General features: G+C 38.4%; 1 protein-coding gene across 4 annotated transcripts in view; it reads right to left on the bottom strand.

Moving 5' to 3' along the window:
* The window catches only part of LOC115221512 (myogenesis-regulating glycosidase-like), a 49,520-nt gene that overhangs the window by 23,374 nt on the left and 6,146 nt on the right, over nt 1–20,000 (bottom strand). Inside the window, exon 1 of one of the 4 annotated variants that reach the window (XM_036510625.1) lies at nt 19,521–19,752. The exons of 2 other annotated variants lie outside the window; for them this stretch is intronic. The gene's annotated coding sequence lies outside the window, so the exon portion shown is untranslated. Of the gene's footprint in view, nt 1–8,686; nt 8,934–19,520; nt 19,753–20,000 lie in introns of those variants that run through there. One more of the 4 variants, XM_029791713.2, reaches the window with a different exon arrangement.

Genomic DNA, 20,000 nt, shown 5'->3' with positions numbered 1-20,000 from the left:
ACTGCAAAAGAAATCGTTTCTTTAATCTAAACTTAATCCTGTGTGTCGTCTTGCAAGGCAGAACCGTTAACAACGCCGGGCGAAATGCGTAGCCGTATTTCGTCTGCCGTTACGTTCTGAGTTCAAATTCCGCCGGGGTCGACTTTGCCTTTCTTCCTTTCGGGGTCGATAAATTAAGTACCAGTTACGCACTGGGGTCGATGTAATCAACTTAATCCGTTTGTCTGTCCTTGTTTGTCCCCTCTGTGTTTAGCCCCTTGTGGGCAATAAAGAAATAAGAATCGTTAGCACGCCGGGAAAACTGCCTCGTTCGTTTTTACGGTCTGACTTCAAATTCCGTTGAGGTCGACTTTGCCTTTCATCCTTTCGGGATCGATAAAATAATTACCAGTTGATCATTGGAAATGACTGACGCCCTCCCGTGAAATTGGTGGCCTTGTGCCAAAATCTGAAACCAATATTGTATCAACTTCGGTGTTTAAAGATTTATAATTAATGTATTATAGCATTTTAATTAAAAGTTGCCTAGTTTGACCTCATAAATATGTCTTGTATAATTTGAAAGATGTAAAATTCCTGGCGCTAATATAGTTTCATATCTCATCGTTTGTTTTTACTCTTGTTTTACGACCAACTAAAATAATCATAAAAATGTATTTAAAAATATTTTTATTGCCCCATTTTTGCACCTCGGCTTTAAAAAACCCATCAAATTTATAGAAAAGTCATTTTAATGTCACAAAACGATCAATGCTTTCGCAACTCGAAATTTTTATTATTCAACTGATAATTTTAACGAATAATTTACTGAATTGTCAAATGAATTCGTTTAATTTTTTCTTTAATTTATTTTAATCTTTTCCAATGATATTAGAATTAACACGAAAAATATTTGTATCGAAGTGTTTTTAGTGGTTTTTGTAGAACCGTTCTTTTGTTTATCGTCTTTGAAATCCGAATAAATATTCCGTCTTTTCAAACATAAGACAACGGAATGCAAAATAGAAAGAGAAAAAAAAAGCGAAGGAATTTATCTGACAATGCAATATTTGCTATTTTACGTTAATTAGCAATAAAATAAGAAATGATTTTTAATTATTTGTTATTACTACTAAAAGGTGGTGGATTGATAGAAATTGTCGACTGGCCGTTCACATGAGTTCAATTCCTACCGAGGTCAGATTTGATTGTCATTCTTCTGGGGGTCGATTAAATTAAGCAGCACTCAAGGACTGGCAGCAATGTAGTCGACTAAGTCCCCCTCACCCTCGAAATTACTGGCTTTGGGACAAATTAAAAACAATTCGGTGAGCGAACAGAATCGTCGGAGCATCGAACGAAAATACTTTGCGGTATTTCTTCCGATTCATTACGAGTTCGAATTCCGCCGGGAGCATCTTTGCCTTTCGTCTTTTCAGGGTCCATAAAATAAAGTACTTGGGTGAATGGAATAGATTAACCCTTCTCTCTAAAACTGCTGACCTTGTAGCAATATTTAATCAGGCGCAGGAGTGGCTGTGTGGTAAGTAGCTTGCTTACCAACCACATGGTTCCGGGTTCAGTCCCACTGCGTGGCATCTTGGGCAAGTGTCTTCTACTATAGCCTCGGGCCAACCAAAGTCTTGTGAGTGGATTTGGTTGACGGAAACTGAAAGAAGCCCGTCGTATATATGTATGTATATATGTATGTATATATATATATATGTGTGTGTGTATGTTTGTGTGTCTGTGTTTGTCCCCCTAGCATTGCTTAACAACCGATACTGGTGTGTTTACGTCCCCGTAACTTAGCGGTTCGGCAAAAGAGACCGATAGAATAAGTACTGGGCTTCCAAAGAATAAGTCCTGGGGTCAATTTGCTCGACTAAAGGCGGTGCTCCAGCATGGCCGCAAACAAGTAAAAGAGTAAAAGAGAGAGAGAGAGTAAAGAGAGTAACCCCGCAAGAAAGATATATTTTTTACTACGAACAAAATCAAAATAGACGAACCTTTCAAAATCGCACTTTAAGGTCACAAACACTAAAAAAATCAACAGGATCTCTGCTCCAAAAATTCAAAATGTTCCTTAATTTAAATTCTAAATCCAATACTTAAAGATCAATAGAATCTTGGCACCATTGATTTACAATATTTCGCGATCTAAATCCAGATCAATAAATGTAATCCTTAATCGCACCATATGCCTTCTTCTGTTCCCTGATTTAAATATATCTTTATTCACGGGATCTCGAGAATTAGGGGTCATGCTTTTCGATTGCCAATAGATCGAAGACCAACGACAGCTACAAACTGAATGGGAGCCAACAAAGGGACGAAAGGAAGAAGAGAAGGAAAGCCAAGAAGACAGGGCGCGTCACCTTCAAAGAAGACATGAAGCAACTCAGCATCACGTGGGAAGATGCCGGCGACTATGCATCAAAGCCGGGGTAACTAGCGGTGTCTTATGGCCCAATGTACAGGCCAACTGTACAGAAAAGGGGTAAGGTGAAGACACGATCTCGATAACAACAACAACGCCATCTTGGCTAACTCTTTTTAATTAAAAAAAAAGACGAGTTCCACACAAGAAATCTAACCATTTGCATATTATGTCGGAATTTAATGTTGAAAACGCTTCATGTCGATGTCTCCATGTTTAAAGGGCGAAACGCATGTGATCTTGAACAAACTGCCATTAATACAGATCGCTTCCCGACATTGCAATGAAGGGCTTGCAACTTCTCAGGGTTTCTTCTGCAGTTCCAGCGAAGGGCAAAACATCTCTGATGTTTAGTCCACCCGTGGTATTGTGGCTGCTGCTGCTGCTGCTGTTACTGTTGTTGTTGCTTTTGGTGCTACAGTTGTTGTTATAGTTAAGCCCCAGGTTAAGCCCAGTCCAGCAGACTTATAATAACAGCCAAATAAATTCAAGCTTCAGCGAATTCCGGCTTTTTTTTTCCAGACACAATTGTATGTATGTATGTATGTATGTATGTATGTATGTATGTATGTATGTATGTATGTATGTATGTGTGTATGTATGTATGTATTTATGTATCTATGTATTGGTGCGGGGGTTCCTGCTTGCCGTTTTTTTTCCACCTGGAAGCCATTTACTTTTGACAAAGTGAATACTTTTTGTTACGTGCGGAGCCCAAAGACCAAAGTTGCACCCAGACATCTCTTATCATATCTTTTATGACGCCCTAAAAAAACACAATGATTTATGACGTCATTATGGTGTGGAGATAATTAAAGACGTGTCACTCTGAACTTTGACCTTTTCACATAATAGACTTAAATTTTAGTAAATTTTTAATTATAATTTGTCGGATAAAAACCGCTGACACCTCTCACTCATTCTTCCTACTCTAGCAGAAAAAATTCATGTTTTCTTTTTTCCTTATTAAATCTGTCAAAACATGGCCCCTTCCAGTCCTTTCACTGAAGCGGTTTTCAACCTTTTCTACCTTAGTACCTCCAATTACCGAATGAGGGTGCTTTACAAATGCCCCCAGTCATTTTTCGCAAAACAAAAATAGAATCATTAATAATATTTCTATGCTATATCGCCAGAGGGCGCAACTTGACAATCCTCGTCGTTGACATTGGTTTTCATAGAATACAATGGTTATAAATAGTAATGCATTAGAAAGAATCGTTTTCTGGATTCTTCGTCAAGTTTCGAAACCCGATCTAGATTGTTTCAACGAGTTCCTTTCTATCGATGTCGACATTATCACTTAAACATTTATGAGAATCTACTGTCACAGTTCTCTTGTTTAAGAGGACATTCTTGCGTTAAATAAGGTTCAGTAGAGATAAACTCGATCACTTCCCATTGTTCTCCGACCTACATCCACCTTTCCAACATGTACGAAATCTAATTAAAAAGTATCGAGATGGTTGCTACGGTAACGGAATGGAAGTACGTGGAATGAAGAGGCTCGGCACCGAATTACCTTCAACTCCGTCGCTCATGCGCACAAGTTATAACATTCTCACTTCCGCTGTTTGTAGCTCACTTCCGCTTGCATGGAAATAAGGTGAGAAGAGTGTGGTTTCCTGACCAAACCACAGGGGTTCCATCATTAACTTGGCAGAGAAAATGTATGTGTGTGCGTGCGCGCGTGGAAGGAGACCCGGCTCGAAGATTATTACGGCCAAGTAGCTTTGCAAAAGTCAAATTTCAGTTGAATGGAACAAGATTTCAAATGCGACGAGGAGCTGCTGCTGGCTATCCCTAAAAAGGATTTCCAGAAATGCTTCCATCAATGGAAATGGCACAGGATAAAGTTTGTGGTTTCAGAAGGGGACAACTTCGAAGGAGATTAAATGCCAAATTGATTATGTTGTCGTTTTCTTTTTATGGCACCAGTTCCAATACTTTATGGTCAGACCTCGTATAAGTACAGTACCCAAATTCAATTCTAACTTTTCCGTCTCTTTCGCTTGGCCCCGACTCAAAGGAACATATCAATAATGACCGCGGGACTATGTAATTTTCAACCTCTTTATTTGTCAAGACAGAGAGGTAAATTCTTTTACTCTTCCTCTCCTTGTCTTCCATTCGTTCTCCTAGCAGTCAACAAAAAATGAACTTAACTACCTACGAAATGGACTACAGAACTCAAACTGATCTGTGTATGACAACAACTCGAACAGTTTATATCTGACATTGTAACGATGAAATAAAGGCCATATCAATTATCAATGTTCTTCTGTCATTTGTTTGCTACATATAATCGTTTGGACATGTAGCAACCCGATTGTACAATATGACAAAATCCATCATGGGTAGCATGGGGGTGAGGTGTATGTGCTTGAGAAGGACGAAGAACTAATTGAAGAAAATGAAGTCTATTCCAATACGTAAGCTGGCGTGTGTATTACGACAGCAGCCAATCAATTCTCCAAAGTGTACAATACACAGTGGGAAGCAGGTTGGAGTTTATTTCAATGACAACGGCCATGTTATATTCAACTCATTTTTACTCAGGATTCACATAAGAACTGGAAGCAAGCCTCTTATCTGACTAAACGAGATCTGAAGAGTTCAAACGGTAGCAGTCAAGTCTATAACAGCAAACTGGGAATGGTTGCTCATAACGAAATATTTGACAATGCCGTTGCTGGGGATTAAGACGAATTAGAACCCCGTTCGATGGAATAATAAAATAAACAATGGTACTTGTATTTTCAGTGGTCATAAAGATATCCTTGAAGAGAACGACATACCCCAGAATGCTCAGGCCCTTGTGTGTGTATGTATGTGTGTATGTGTGTGTGTGTGTGTGGTGTGTGTGTGTGAGTGTGTGTGTGTGTGTGTGTGTGTGTGTGTGTGTGTGTGTGTGTGTGTGTGTTTGTGTGTGTGAGAGAGAGAGAGAGAGAGAGAAAGAGAAAGTAAGAAAGAATTTTTGATGGTTTCACTGCTGGTCTGGAGATCACAAGTAATGCAATTGCTATGTTACAGGAGATTAAAATATCTACAAAAAAAAAGAAATAGTTTGATGGGATTTGTGTTGGCAATGGTGTCCGTCCTATTTCAAAGATAACATCATGACTGCTAACCATAATATCATCGAGAAAGCTGTTGATTCTGGTCAACTTAAAAATGCGAGGAGTTCCACTGGCTGCGAAAAGGAAATTCAGTTGAAGAAGAAACCAGATCTTTTGAAACAGAACCAAAGACCCGAGAGCTGGAACCAGCCCTTGACCGGAATAAAATGAAATTCACGACAATTCACAAGAATAATTCTAATAAAATGCTTCTATAATATATACAAGGAATATCTAGACGAAAGATCGAGAAGGAAATGGGATCACAGTTTAAAAGAGCCTTAAAACAACAGAAGAACAGTTCGAATCTCAGACTTTCTGACATATTTTCTTATATTTAAGGGGTTTGGGTTTATATATATATATTATATATATATATATATATATATATATATATATATATATATATATATATATATATATCAGCAACAATTTAGATTCAAATGAATATGGTACTTAATTTAGATACACCAGAATTTTGTATGGTGTTACCCATAAAAATATGCGGGGTGATTATAATCAAAAATAAGCAACAAGAATGAATCCGGTAATTTAGTACAATTGTTTCATACTACAACATTTTATTGAAAGCTGTAAGTATTACAGCAGATTTGAGAAGCTGAGTACTCTTCAGCTAAATTATATAGGTTTTCCAATAATATAAAAGTTTTCAAATCAATTAATAACATCTTAGGGAAGGTAAATACACAGATAAAGATGTAGATATGAATCTTAGGAACATGAGGTCGTGTAGTCCAGATACTAACTGACCAAAACTCTGCTTGTAACTGACTGCTGTTAGAAATTTCTTTAGTTATAGGGATTAGGGTAAGGGAATATAAGGAATTCAAATTAGTTGTAGAATATATATATATATATATATATATATATATATATATATATATATTTTATACAAGGAGCTTCTACAGGACTAGAACTGTTTCATTCAAATGAAATCATCAGGAAGCTCCTGAGCTTCCTGATGATTTCATTTGAATGAAACAGTTCTAGTCCTGTAGAAGCTCCTTCTATAAAATAAATTAATTTACTTTGCTATGTATTGAGTACCTTATTTACTGTGGTTAACCCCGACTCAACCCGGGACCTACATATATATATATATATATATATATATTTCAACGATTCAGGGGACACTTGCCCAATACAAGAACTCGCCACAAATGACTTTAGAATCTCCAGCCGTGAACCACCCCGAGAGGGTAGTGCTGTAGGGCTTACCTTGATCAACGCAACAAGACGTTTCAAGTTCATAGAAATGCCTTGTTTTGATTATTCTTTGGTTTATTTATTTCTGTGTAATTTTTGTGGTAAATATTTCTTTTTTTTATTTCCATTCGTCGTATTCTATTTTGCGTAACGCCTTTTCTCCACTCCCCCTCCCCTTCACACCGGAGACATTCTCTCTCTCTCTCCTCTCCTCTCTCCTCTCCTCTCTCCTCTTCTCTCTCCTCTTCCGCCGCCAACGTTTACCATATTTTACCATATTCTTCATGTCCTTGAGAGAGGAGGGGGAGAGGGGGAGAGAGAAAGGAATAGAATGTGTGTGTGTGTGTGTGTGTGTGAAAGGTACACTGTGAGGGGTGAAGAAGAGAGAATGTGAAGGGGGTGGGTGGGAGAAAGTGTATGTGCCAGAGAGAGAGAGAGAGAGAGGGAGAGTGTGTGACAATGTGTGAGTGTGCATGTGTGTGGGGAAGGGGATGCAAAGGAATGTGTGAGAAGGTGCAGACGCACTTTCACATGCAAGAATACATTGGGGGAGCAGGGAGGGGGAGGGAGGGGGGGGCGCGACAGCGATTGAGTGAGAGAGGGAGGAAGAGAGGGTGAGAGAGAGAGAGAGAGAGTGCGAATGAAAACGCTCGTGCGAAAGTGAGTGAGCGTGTGTGTGTGTGTGTGCGTGCGTGTGTGTGTGTGCGTGCGTGTGTGTGCGTGCGTGCGTGTGTGTGTGTGTGTGTGCGTGCGTGTGTGTTAAGCGCTGTCCTTTTTTTTAGTGCTACAAACGTGTAATGTGTGTGGGTGTGTGCATCTTTGTGTTTTGCATGGGTGCGTTTGTGTCATTCACACATGTGTGTGTGTGTGTGTGTGTGTGCATAAAATATGGGAGGTTGGTGGTGGTGGGTGGGGCGGGAGATAAAGGGAGTGGAGAGAGAAGAGAGAGAAAAGAAAGAAAGAAAGAAAGAATTACAATTGTTTCTTCTCTACATACGTACAGATAGAAAGATAGATAGATACAGAGAGAGAGAGAGAGAGAGAGAGAGAGAGATGGACAGACAGACAGATAGATAGAAAGATAGATAGATACAGAGAGAGAGAGAGAGATAGATGGACAGACAGATAGATAGATAGATAGATAGATACAGAGAGAGAGAGAGAGATAGATGGACAGACAGATAGATAGATAGATAGATAGATACAGAGAGAGAGAGAGAGATAGATGGACAGACAGATAGATAGATAGATAGATAGATACAGAGAGAGAGAGAGAGAGATAGATGGACAGACAGATAGATAGATAGATAGATAGATACAGAGAGAGAGAGAGAGATAGATGGACAGACAGATAGATAGATAGATAGATAGATAGATACAGAGAGAGAGAGAGAGATAGATGGACAGACAGATAGATAGATAGATAGATAGATACAGAGAGAGAGAGAGAGAGATAGATGGACAGACAGATAGATAGATAGATAGATAGATAGATAGATAGATACAGAGAGAGAGAGAGAGAGAGATGGACAGACAGATAGATAGATAGATAGATAGATAGATAGATAGATAGATAGATAGATAGATAGATAGATACAGAGAGAGAGAGAGAGAGAGATGGACAGACAGATAGATAGATAGATAGATAGATAGATAGATAGATAGATAGATAGATAGATAGATAGATACAGAGAGAGAGAGAGAGAGAGAGATGGACAGACAGATAGATAGATAGATAGATAGATAGATAGATAGATAGATAGATAGATAGATAGATAGATAGATAGATACAGAGAGAGAGAGAGAGATAGATGGACAGACAGATAGATAGATAGATAGATAGATAGATACAGAGAGAGAGAGAGAGAGAGAGAGATGGACAGACAGGCAAAGAGAAAAAGAGAGAGGGAGAGAGACTTACCAGTTCTTCGTGTCCGATGCCTAGGTGACGGCCATCCTTACTTTGCCATCATCATCATCATCATCGTTGTAGGGCTGTGATGTTGGGTGGTAGTGAGAGAGTTCAGGGAGCCGTCCACCCGGACATCAATACGGGTGTGGACAGATGTGACAACGAAGTAAAAGAACCCCCAGGATACAACTGGTAGCGATTCTCCACTAGTTTATACAGTACAGTACAATGTGTGTGTGTTGTGTGTGTTTTATATATAAAGAGGGATGTATGTATATATATTGTGATGTGTACAGCACTAATCACTAATATGTAAACAGTAATGACTGAAAACTACTACTACTACTACTACTACTACTACTACTAACACTACCACCACTGCTGCTGCTGCTGCTGCTGCTGCTTCTTGTAGCGGTTGCTGTTGCAATTGCTCTCACAGTGGTGGAGGGGGGGGGGGTCGTGCAAGTCGAGATGGCAGAGTCGTTAGCGCGCCGGACAAAATGTTTAGCGGCGTTTCATCGATATTTACCTTCTGAGTTCAAATCCCGTCGACGTCGACTTTATCCTTTCTGGGTCGATAAATTAAGTACCAGTCAAGTACTGGGATCCAAGTTGTCGACTATCGCCCCCCCCCCCTGCAAAGTTTCAGGCCTTGTGCCTATAGCAGAAACGTTCATTATTATTATTATTATTATTATTATTATTATTATTATTATTGAGTGAGAGAGCAGTGCATGCCATCAAAGTGACACTGGGGTAAAATATACGAAGCCCAATATACCCATCATGACTACCCGGTGATAAAGGCACACCAGGCACATGCATCACAACCATATGTGCGCGACATGGTGATCTCATATCAAAATAAACAGCACATGACCTTACAGGTGGGGCCCAGTTAGAATTTTCTTCGGGTTGAGTAGCCCATCCCGCTCAAAAGGTCTCTGAATAAGGGTTGTTTAAGGATGTTGAACGAAACACCCATGTTTCCAAAGGTGAATTATTCAAACCCCAAAGAATCCCTCTCAACACATGGCTCTGATGTTCCCCCACTACTTCTGCTCGTGATCAGAGATGCACATATCGTCAGCCACTGAGGGACATGCTCAACTGGTTAAGGTCAAACAACTGACAAGCAAATCTGTGGTATTGAGCAGAATATTATTATTATATTATATTATTATTATTATTATTATTATTGCTGTCGTCATTCATCCCCAGGTCAAGCCTGATTCGGTAAACCTATTACTAAAACTAACCCATTTTAAAGACAAGAGTGTGTGGCATACTGAAGATTTGACTACTATTTTTAGCAGGTTTAACGCCCGCGTACAGCATGGAATTGAAACCGTTCTGAATAGGCGAGGGGAACCTGCAGGGTTTAAAAACATGTAGCATAGACGGAATATCTGAAGGGAGAAGAATTCTGAAGGTTTACGAATTCACAGTTATGTATGTCACTAGGCTGGTACCCGTCATAGAGAACTTTGCAAGTGTGTGTGTGTGTGTGTGGGGTGTGTGTGTGTGGGTGTGTGTGTGTGTGTATTTGTATACACTATAAATTAATATATGTGTATATCTATCTATATCTATCTATATTATCTATTTATATATACATATATATATATATATATATATATATATATATATAATATATAATATATAGTGTATTTTGAAATGATAGCATAAATTCAATATCAAAAACATTCCTCACGAAGATATATATGTCTAAAATAGCATTGTATTAACATATATATAATATATATATATATATATGAAACATGACAGCTTAAAAAATTGTTGATTAATGCATCTTACGTTCGTTTCACGAAAGTATTGTCATTATAATGGAATCCATTGTTGATACACATTGATAAACAATTCTTCCGCTCTTCAGAGATAGAAGATAACATTTTTATAATATATCGAATGTAGTTTTAAAATTAGAAAAAAAAATATTAGAAAGTATTTTTGAAAAATAGATTAAAATTTACTGGTTTAGATTTATGCTGGTCGACTTTGATAATATTTAATCCTTGGTAAGTTGGAAACATTATTTATTTATATCCTTGGTAAGTTGAAAACCTACGGCCGTTTCAGGAAATATTAAGGAGCTGTAGGAACGGTCGGTATTCAGCTCCATCAAATAATATTTCCTTCTTCAGCGTTCACTGTTTGTGACAAGGTTCAGTTAAAATTCTACATGATGAATTCCTATTGGTGGGTGGAGGTCGAATGGTTGAATAATTAAAAATATAACTGACGAAATTGATATAGGATCATCCAAAATATAAGCATTTATGATGAGAGAGAACCATTTATATATTTATATGTATATATATATATATATATATATATATATATAAATATATATCTATATGTGTGTGTGTGTGGTGTGTGTGTGTGTGTGATACATACGTACACACACACACACCCGCATATATATATATATATATGACGGGCTTCTTTCAGTTTCCGTCTACCAAATTCACTCACAAGGCTTTGGTCGGCTCAAAGCTGTAGTAGAAGGCACTTGTCCAAGATGCGACGCAGTGGGACTGAACTCGGAACCATGTGATTGGGAAGCAAGCTTCTTACCACACAGCCACTCCTACATAACACACACACACACACACACACATATGCACACACACACGCACACATATATATATATACACATACAGAGTAACGTGTACACATACATACATTCGAACACGCACAATCACACACACAACAGCAACAAAAATACTTTTCAACCAAAACCAAATTCCACAACCAAAAACAATTGTCTTTTCTCTCCTTTCCTCTCCTCCACCTTTCCTTTCTTTCTCTCTCTCTTCTCTCTCTCTCTTCCTCTCTCTCTCTCTCTCTCTCTCTCTCTCTCTCTCGTCCTCCCACCCCTCTCTCTATCTCGTGCAGTGATAAATGTTTTAATCGATTACAAAAGACGAAATCAATAACAATATAACAATAAAATGTCAACTGGAAGTAATCCACCACCACCACCACCACCACGTGTGTGCGTGTGGGTCCGTGTATGTGCGTGTATGTGTGTATGTGTGTATGTAGGAGTGGCTGTGTGGTAAGAAGCTTTGTCCGTGTGTCCATTGCGTTGTCCTGGTCTTTCGAAATTCTTTAATGATTCACACCAAAACCTTCAGCCTAACTTCCGACAAGTTTTCCGAAATTGTTGTTGTTGTTGTTGTTGTTGCTGGTGGTGGTGGTGGTGGTGGTGTTTCTGTTTTTGTTCTTGTTTCAAATGTTGCTGCGGTTTGTCGTTGTTGCTTAGCCCCAAACCAGCATTTTCCGAAGAAAAAAACAAACAATTTAACATAAAAGTCATTCCAACCGTGATTATCCAAACATTGCACACACACACACACTATAGACTCAATCTCCAATACGTCCTTCCTTATTTCTAAAGACTCTTCAATGTGATTTGAGAATGATTTTGTTGCTATTTTTAGCAGACCTGACGACCACTTAGAGAAGTCCTCTTTGTTTCCAACAAGATCATGTTTTTCCTACCAGAAGAAGTGAACAGCAGACTTATTATACTGTCGAGTAACACTGGTATACATACATACATGTGTGTGTGTGTGTGTGTGTGTGTGTGTGTACATATACATGTATACACATACACACACACGCATGTATATTATAGTGACAAAGAGAGAGGGGAAGAGAGAAAGAGGAGAGAGGGGGAGAGAAAGAGAGAGAAAAGAGGGGAGAGAGGGGGAGAGAGGAGGAGAGAAGGAGAGAGAAAAAATGGGAGAGAGAGGGAGAGGGGGGGGAGAGAGAGTGATGTGTGAGAGAAAGAAGGAAGGAAAGAAGGAAAAGAGAAACTCTAATGTAACAATGTATATCTGTGACAGCGCCACCTACACTCTCCTATCCACCATTATCATGTTTATCATCGCCTTCGCCCTCGCCACTACCATCACTACTGACACATCACCACCACCACCACCACCACCACCACCGCCGCCACCATCCCCGACGCCACTTCACCGATTCCAACCTGACCAACAATGTTCCCTCTGTGCCATCTTCATGTTGACATTAGTCCCTTCCCCCCTCCCCCAGCCTACCGTTCCACCACCACCCCACTCTCTCACACTCTCCATCCTCACCCCATCGGCATGGCTACAAGTTCTCTGCTCAGAGATAACAACATGGTTCCATTTGCTACACACTGACCATTCCTTCGTTATAGATATACACACATTCACCCTCATCCTCTCTCAATATATAGACACATATTTTTCCGGATTAAATAAAAAGAAGACAAAAATCGGAAAATTTGACATCATATATATATATAGATAGATAGATAGATAGATAGATAGATAGATAGATAGATAGATAGATAGATAGATAGATAGATAGATAGATAGATAGATAGATAGATAGATATAATAAATAAAACATATGCATATATACATACACCTACCTCTACATGTATATATACATGCATATATGGGTACAGGACACCACAAATAAACGTGGAACACAATGAGAAACGAAAACATAAACACAAAACCAAGGAAATGGATCTACTCCACGTTTCGAAGGTCAAGGCAATATATATCTATATATATATATATATATTAATATATATATATATATATAATATATATATATAATATACTGTATATATATATATATATATATATATATACAAATTCAAAGAGGCTTGTTGTAAAGAAACTAATGAACATATATTAAATACACGGGCGAGTGAGTGCATTCATTAACATCTAAGCCCATGAACAAGTGGGACGCCCGTACTGACTGGATACCACAGCATTGACTTACCAGAATGGTAATATACAGCAGGCAAGCTAGCGAAACAGCTGTAGGAAATTTTAGAATCCACTTTTGTTCTTCTTTTATATATATAAGTGTGTGTGTGTGTGTGTGTGTGTGTGTGTGTGTGTGTGTATTTCTTTTCATTTTGCACTCTATTCTACTATTCCAGAGACAAATAGATAGATAGAGAGAGAGGGGGCGGGAAGAGAAAGTAAAAATGTTGGTGATGGTTAATATGATGACCATCACATTTAACTCATTTCGAAATCCCGTTTAATAATGAACCACTACCGTTAATTTACATTGGATTTACTGTCCGAAGGAATGCCGCAGGATTTCACCTTAAGGTGGCCTTTTTTCGTTCATTATTCCACAGCAGTATTTATACAGAACACGGTAAATAGAAATCCGTAAAATCAGCGAAGGTTTATGGGGTGTTTCTCCACCTCAAAAGTATTCGCTTGCCAACAATGACTCGATCAAATAACAGCGTGTTCTTGTATTAAGTGAACGTAGGTTTTACACTCATTTCTAAAATTACACAATATTCGTAACAATTACAGGTTTATGTTCACAAAAAACATTAAATAACTTAGCAACATTTGTTAGTACAATATTGATCCCTAAATTCTTAACGAACTGTATTTAGAGGGATTCCAAGAGCCAATAACCTGCCCCATCTACATACATCTGTTGATACAAGTATGGTTGAAGGCAGAAACGTTAGAACGCTGGGCGAAATGCTTGGCGGTATTTCGTCCGCCGTTACGTTCTTTTATATATATAAGTGTGTGTGTGTGTGTGTGTGTGTGTGTGTGTGTGTGTGTGTGTGTGTGTGTGTATTTCTTTTCATTTTGCACTCTATTCTACTATTCCAGAGACAAATAGATAGATAGAGAGAGAGGGGGCGGGAAGAGAAAGTAAAAATGTTGGTGATGGTTAATATGATGACCATCACATTTAACTCATTTCGAAATCCCGTTTAATGAACCACTAACGTAATTTACATTGGATTTACTGTCCGAAGGAATGCCGCAGGATTTCACCTTAAGGTGGCCCTTTTTCGTTCATTATTCCACAGCAGTATTTATACAGAACACGGTAAATAGAAATCCGTAAAATCAGCGAAGGTTTATGGGGTGTTTTTCCACCTCAAAAGTATTCGCTTGCCAACAATGGTTTTACACTCATTTCTAAAATTACACAATATTCGTAACAATTACAGGTTTATGTTCACAAAAAACATTAAATAACTTAGCAACATTTGTTAGTACAATATTGATCCCTAAATTCTTAACGAACTGTATTTAGAGGGATTCCAAGAGCCAATAACCTGCCCCATCTACATACATCTGTTGATACAAGTATGGTTGAAGGCAGAAACGTTAGAACGCTGGGCGAAATGCTTGGCGGTATTTCGTCCGCCGTTACGTTCTGAGTTCAAATTCTGCCGAGGTCGACTTTGCCTTTCATCCTTTCGGGGTTGATAAATTAAGTACCAGTTACGCACTGGGGTCGATCTAATCGACTTAATCCGTTTGCCTGTCCTTGTTTGTCCCCTTTACGTTTAACCCCTTGTGGGTAATAAAGAAATAAGAAACGTTAGCACGACGGGCAAAATGCTTAGCGGTAGTTCGTCTGTCTACGTTCTGAGTTCATCCCTGTCGTAGCCTCTCCCGACTGCACCTGTTGCCAACTCACTGTCTCAGGCAGAACTGACCAACAAACTCACAGCTCGCCGCATTTAAAAGGGTGGTTTCTTAAACTTTGCTTGACCGGAAAAGGGTCAGAGGTATTTTCCAAACTCATTAAATTCTCTAGAAAAATTGAGAGGACCAAGGCTTTATCCGTCTGTCTGGCGCCAAACCACAAAACCAGGCCATAGAACTTTTTTCCTCAACTGACCCCGTATCAATATAAACAATCTACCATTTCTGTCACTCAACTAATAGTCATATGATTGCTAATATGTTACCACTTCATCATCATCATCATCATCATCATCATCATCATCATCATCATCATCATCATCATCATCATCATCATCATCATCATCATTATTATTATTATTATTATTATTATTATTATTATTATTATTATTATTATTATTATTTATTATTATTCAGTAGTTTTATTCTCTGTGTGCCTTGGGTATGTGCTGTGGTTGTTGTGATGCACTATTATTATCATCATCATCATCATCATCATCATCATCATTATCATTATTATTATTATTATTATTATTATTATTATTATTATTATTATTATTATTATTATTATTATTGAGCAGATCAAAAGGTTGGTTACTTTGCAGTCTTAATTATATATGATTAACTATTATAAACAACGAAAGCACTTTGCATACACCAGACAGACATGCATGCATACAGACAGACAGACAGACAGACAGACAGACAGACAGACAGACAGACAGACAGACAGACAGACAGATAGATAGATAGATAGATAGATAGATAGATAGATAGACAGATAGATATGCCTGCATGTATGACTGTATATCCATACACAAACACATACATACATACATGTCAATGTGTGTGTGTGTGTGTGTGTGTACCTATATACGGTTGGCAACCGACACCACAATACGTGCACTGCACCACTGGAGAAAGAAGAAGGGGATGGAGAGAGACAGAGAGATATGGATGTAGTGGAAGGTGGTAGATGTCAGTGGGAGCATAGACACAATGACAGTTGTTCTGACATGGAGAGAAATGAATGGGGGAAAATACTGTGAGGAGTTTAATGAATTGAAGAAGAAGAAGAAGAAGAAGAGAAGAAGAAAAAGAAGAAAAAAAGAAGAAGAAAAAGAAGAAAAAGAAGAAGAAGAAGAAAAGAAGAAGAGAAGAAAAGAAGAAAAAAAGAAGAAGAAAAAGAAGAAAAGAAGAAGAAGAAGAAGAAAAGAAGAAGAAGAAAAGAAGAAGAAAAAAAGAAGAAGAAAAAGAAGAAGAAGAAGAAGAAGACGAGATGCACGTAATGCTGTGGGGAGTAGTAGTGAAGTATAATAGATGGGGAGAGTTAGAGTAGATAACGTAACTTCAGACAAAAACCCGGAGTGTGATACGGGTATGTGAAGAAGTGAGAGAGAGAGGGGGAGGAGAGAGGGGAGAGAGAGAAAGGGAGGGGGTAATACTAAGAATTGAAAAAGAAAAGATCAGTTGACGTTCGGGTATCTCGGCTAATCAATGCAAAAATATAACTGAATAAAGCAAAAGGAAAACGTTTGAATTAGCCTGGGAGGAGAAATTGTAGTTTATAATTAAACAAGAGTTATTTATTAAGCAAATAGTTTGTATTATATTTAACAGATCGTTAAATAACCAACAGTTACATACTATCCAGAGAGTTAACAATAGGCTAAACGCTTAATAACTATACGTTCACAGCGTTACACGACAATACGACATTAATTTCCACTGCGCGCCATTAAAAGAGGAAACAGACGACAGTGTGTGCGCCAGGGACCAGGGTTGTATAAATATAGAAATCATAAACTTTAGAAAATGTTTCAGTGAGAAAAGGAGACTACTGCTGCTACTACTACTACTGCTACTTCTGCTGCTGCCGCTGCTGCTGCTGCTATCGCAACCACGAGTTACACTACATTGTCACTACAACCTACACAACCCTGCCAAGAGAAAGAGACAGAGACAGAGACAGAGAGACAGAGAGACAGAGAGAGGGAGAGAAGATAGTCATTAATACTTCATTATATTGAAACAAAAGAGTGGATGACCACGGCTGGAGCGTCTTTGAATACGCACTACGGTCTTTAGAAAGGAGGTGTCGTTTGGTAATGTAGTCTAAGATACAACATGTCTGAAAAAATTGACAGTGTAATTACGGCCGGAATGTCTTCTGTTCTGGGTCTTTCTGATGGACCGGAGCTGACCCGTAACCAACCAACAACCTAAACTATGGCCTTAACAATACACTAAACCCTAATTTTGCCACAAATTTTAATCATAAATTTAAACTTTAACCTTAAGTCCCAACCCTAAACTCAAGCTGACGATGATAAAGAAAACAGAAATATTCGGAGTTACCTACATTGCGTGCTCGGTCAGACAATAATGTTAACAACCCCCATTGTCCTCATGTGATTGCCTCTCATGCTAAAAACGGTGAAAATACTCAAATCCACCTTTTAAGACAAAACAATGACTATCGTCAGCTTCAGTGGTGTTGTCATTTATCTTTGGTGATTTCCAACGGTTCCCACGACTCATATTAGTCTCATATTTCCATAATTTTCAGTAGATAAGAAATGAATTCACTGTTCCTGGATAAACCACATACCTACTGCAAGGAGGTTTTCCTTACAGATTTTGAACTCGGCGCTGAAAACCAACGAAAAATTCTTATTGTATGGTGCTTTCGTTTCTAACAACAGGAAATTGTACCATTCACAACATCTCTTTATTCCTAGGTGGACTAGGTTGTTGATAGCCATAAGCAGCAGAAACGATTACAGTGAACTATATTACACTCCACAGTTTTTCCTTTCGGTAAACGTCTCATTATCATTAAGATCTGAATAATCTTATCAAATATTTGAGTGTATGGCTTTTGGTCAGTCGCTTGATAACGACTTGGTAAAAGGCGAAAGATTTATCCCCTCGGGGTGAGGAGAAACCAGAGTATTGATAACGACTTGGGCCCACTTGCTTTTCCTTGGAACCCCTTGTAAACTTGAGTATTGCTAGTACTTTTTGCTATCAATATAACTTTCACGCTCATTCATTTCATAAAGCCGATAGCGTTCTATGTTTTCAAGTTACCCTCAACCGTATATTACCCAACAGAATGTATCACCTACACGATCCAAATGTATTATATACACACAAGAACTCACAATTTATCTGAGGATACATTTCACAAAAGATGCTGCACGGATTTTTGTCAGAGAACAGGTCGCAGTCTTAGAGCGACGAAAATATTTTGACAAATTAAACTTGTGAATCGAACGGCTTTTGTGTGTTTCTTAAATGGCTTACAAACACCTTCCACGCTGCAATTGATTTCACAAAAGATGTTAAGTAATTTTAAGGCAATTCACCCCACTGAAGCGGACCGTCTATGTTAGCAAGCAGCAGCTGTAGATGGATAACAGATTAGATAGTCCTAATGGTTTCTGGTTTAGGTGGAAGGCCAGGGGAGAGTGGCAGTCGATACCATCGACCCGATTGTTTGACTGATACTTTATTTTATCGACTGTGTTGGGATGAAATGCAAAGTTGACCTCGGTGGTATTTAAACCGAGAAAGAGTCGGAAGAAATACCAGAAAACATTTTTTCCGATGCTCGAACGGTTCCAGCTGCTCGCCATCTTTAACTAAGCATTAAAAAGTAAATATGCCTGGTGCTGTGCCACATCGCTATGTTTGGCCAAGCGTAAAGTCACTAAAACACAGCAAGGATGAGATCAATGAGATTTAGAAATGTTTGTAGATCGAACAATATACTGGCTTGACCGGAGTGACCGTCACAGTCCCATCTTCAGAATGGAGGGATGTTTGTAATAGGTAGGGAGATACGATTGGTGTAGGATGAGGGTTTCTCAAACTTTGATTCCTCACATTTATAACAATGCTTTGTTCCCGTCCATCAACTCTCCAATAAACAAATTAATTTAATACTAAATTGCAAAACATGATTAGTACTTTGTACAAGTTACACGAGAAAATTTATTATAAATGCATTCCTTTGTGAAGATACAGTTCTATGTTTCGTTGTCGACGCCAAATGGATTTGGATCTTTCCGGTCAGAGCCAGATTGTTCATCTATATACAAGTTATGAACGGGTCGTATGTATAAGATACACCTCTGGTGACCACCACACTCAACCAGCCATTCCATTAGGTGGGGTAACTGCTCTACATGATTCATCCGTAGATGTTCTTCTGTTATAAAGGGATTTACAAATGCAAACTAGTAAAATTACCTCCTATGAACCCCTAAGTTTTTACTCTGCTTTATGTAAATGTTATTACCCACCCACCCACCCACCTCCTAGAAGTACACTTGGACCACTTTGAGAAATCCGGATGTGGACATGACCGCCTGGATTGAACTCTGGCCGTGAGACTGATGCATCATGATCCACGTGTTATTTTCGTTTGTGACTCGTCTATTTTAGCAGTGTTTTATTTAACCAACGATCCTGAAGATGAGCCTGTGAAGGTCCAGAAACGTCGATAACAGATTTAGATTGCTTACGTCTTAAACAAACTGCAATGAGCTCGTACGAAAATAGGAAGAAAAACTGATTTAAAAAAAAGGCAATTAGCACAGTCGTGTTTTCAATGCGGCGTGTCTACAAGAAAAGCTACGCTCCAAATGTACACACACACACATATGAGTGTGTGAACATATGTGTGTGTATGTATATATATATATATATATATATAATATATATATATATAATATATATATAATATATATATATATATATATATATATATATATATATTAGTGTGTGGTGTGTGT

This window comes from Octopus sinensis, linkage group LG18 (assembly GCF_006345805.1).
Source record: "Octopus sinensis linkage group LG18, ASM634580v1, whole genome shotgun sequence".
Lineage (NCBI taxonomy): Eukaryota > Metazoa > Mollusca > Cephalopoda > Octopoda > Octopodidae > Octopus > Octopus sinensis.
Note: the sequence above shows the minus strand (reverse complement) of the source record. Positions and strands in the feature narration are given on the sequence as shown.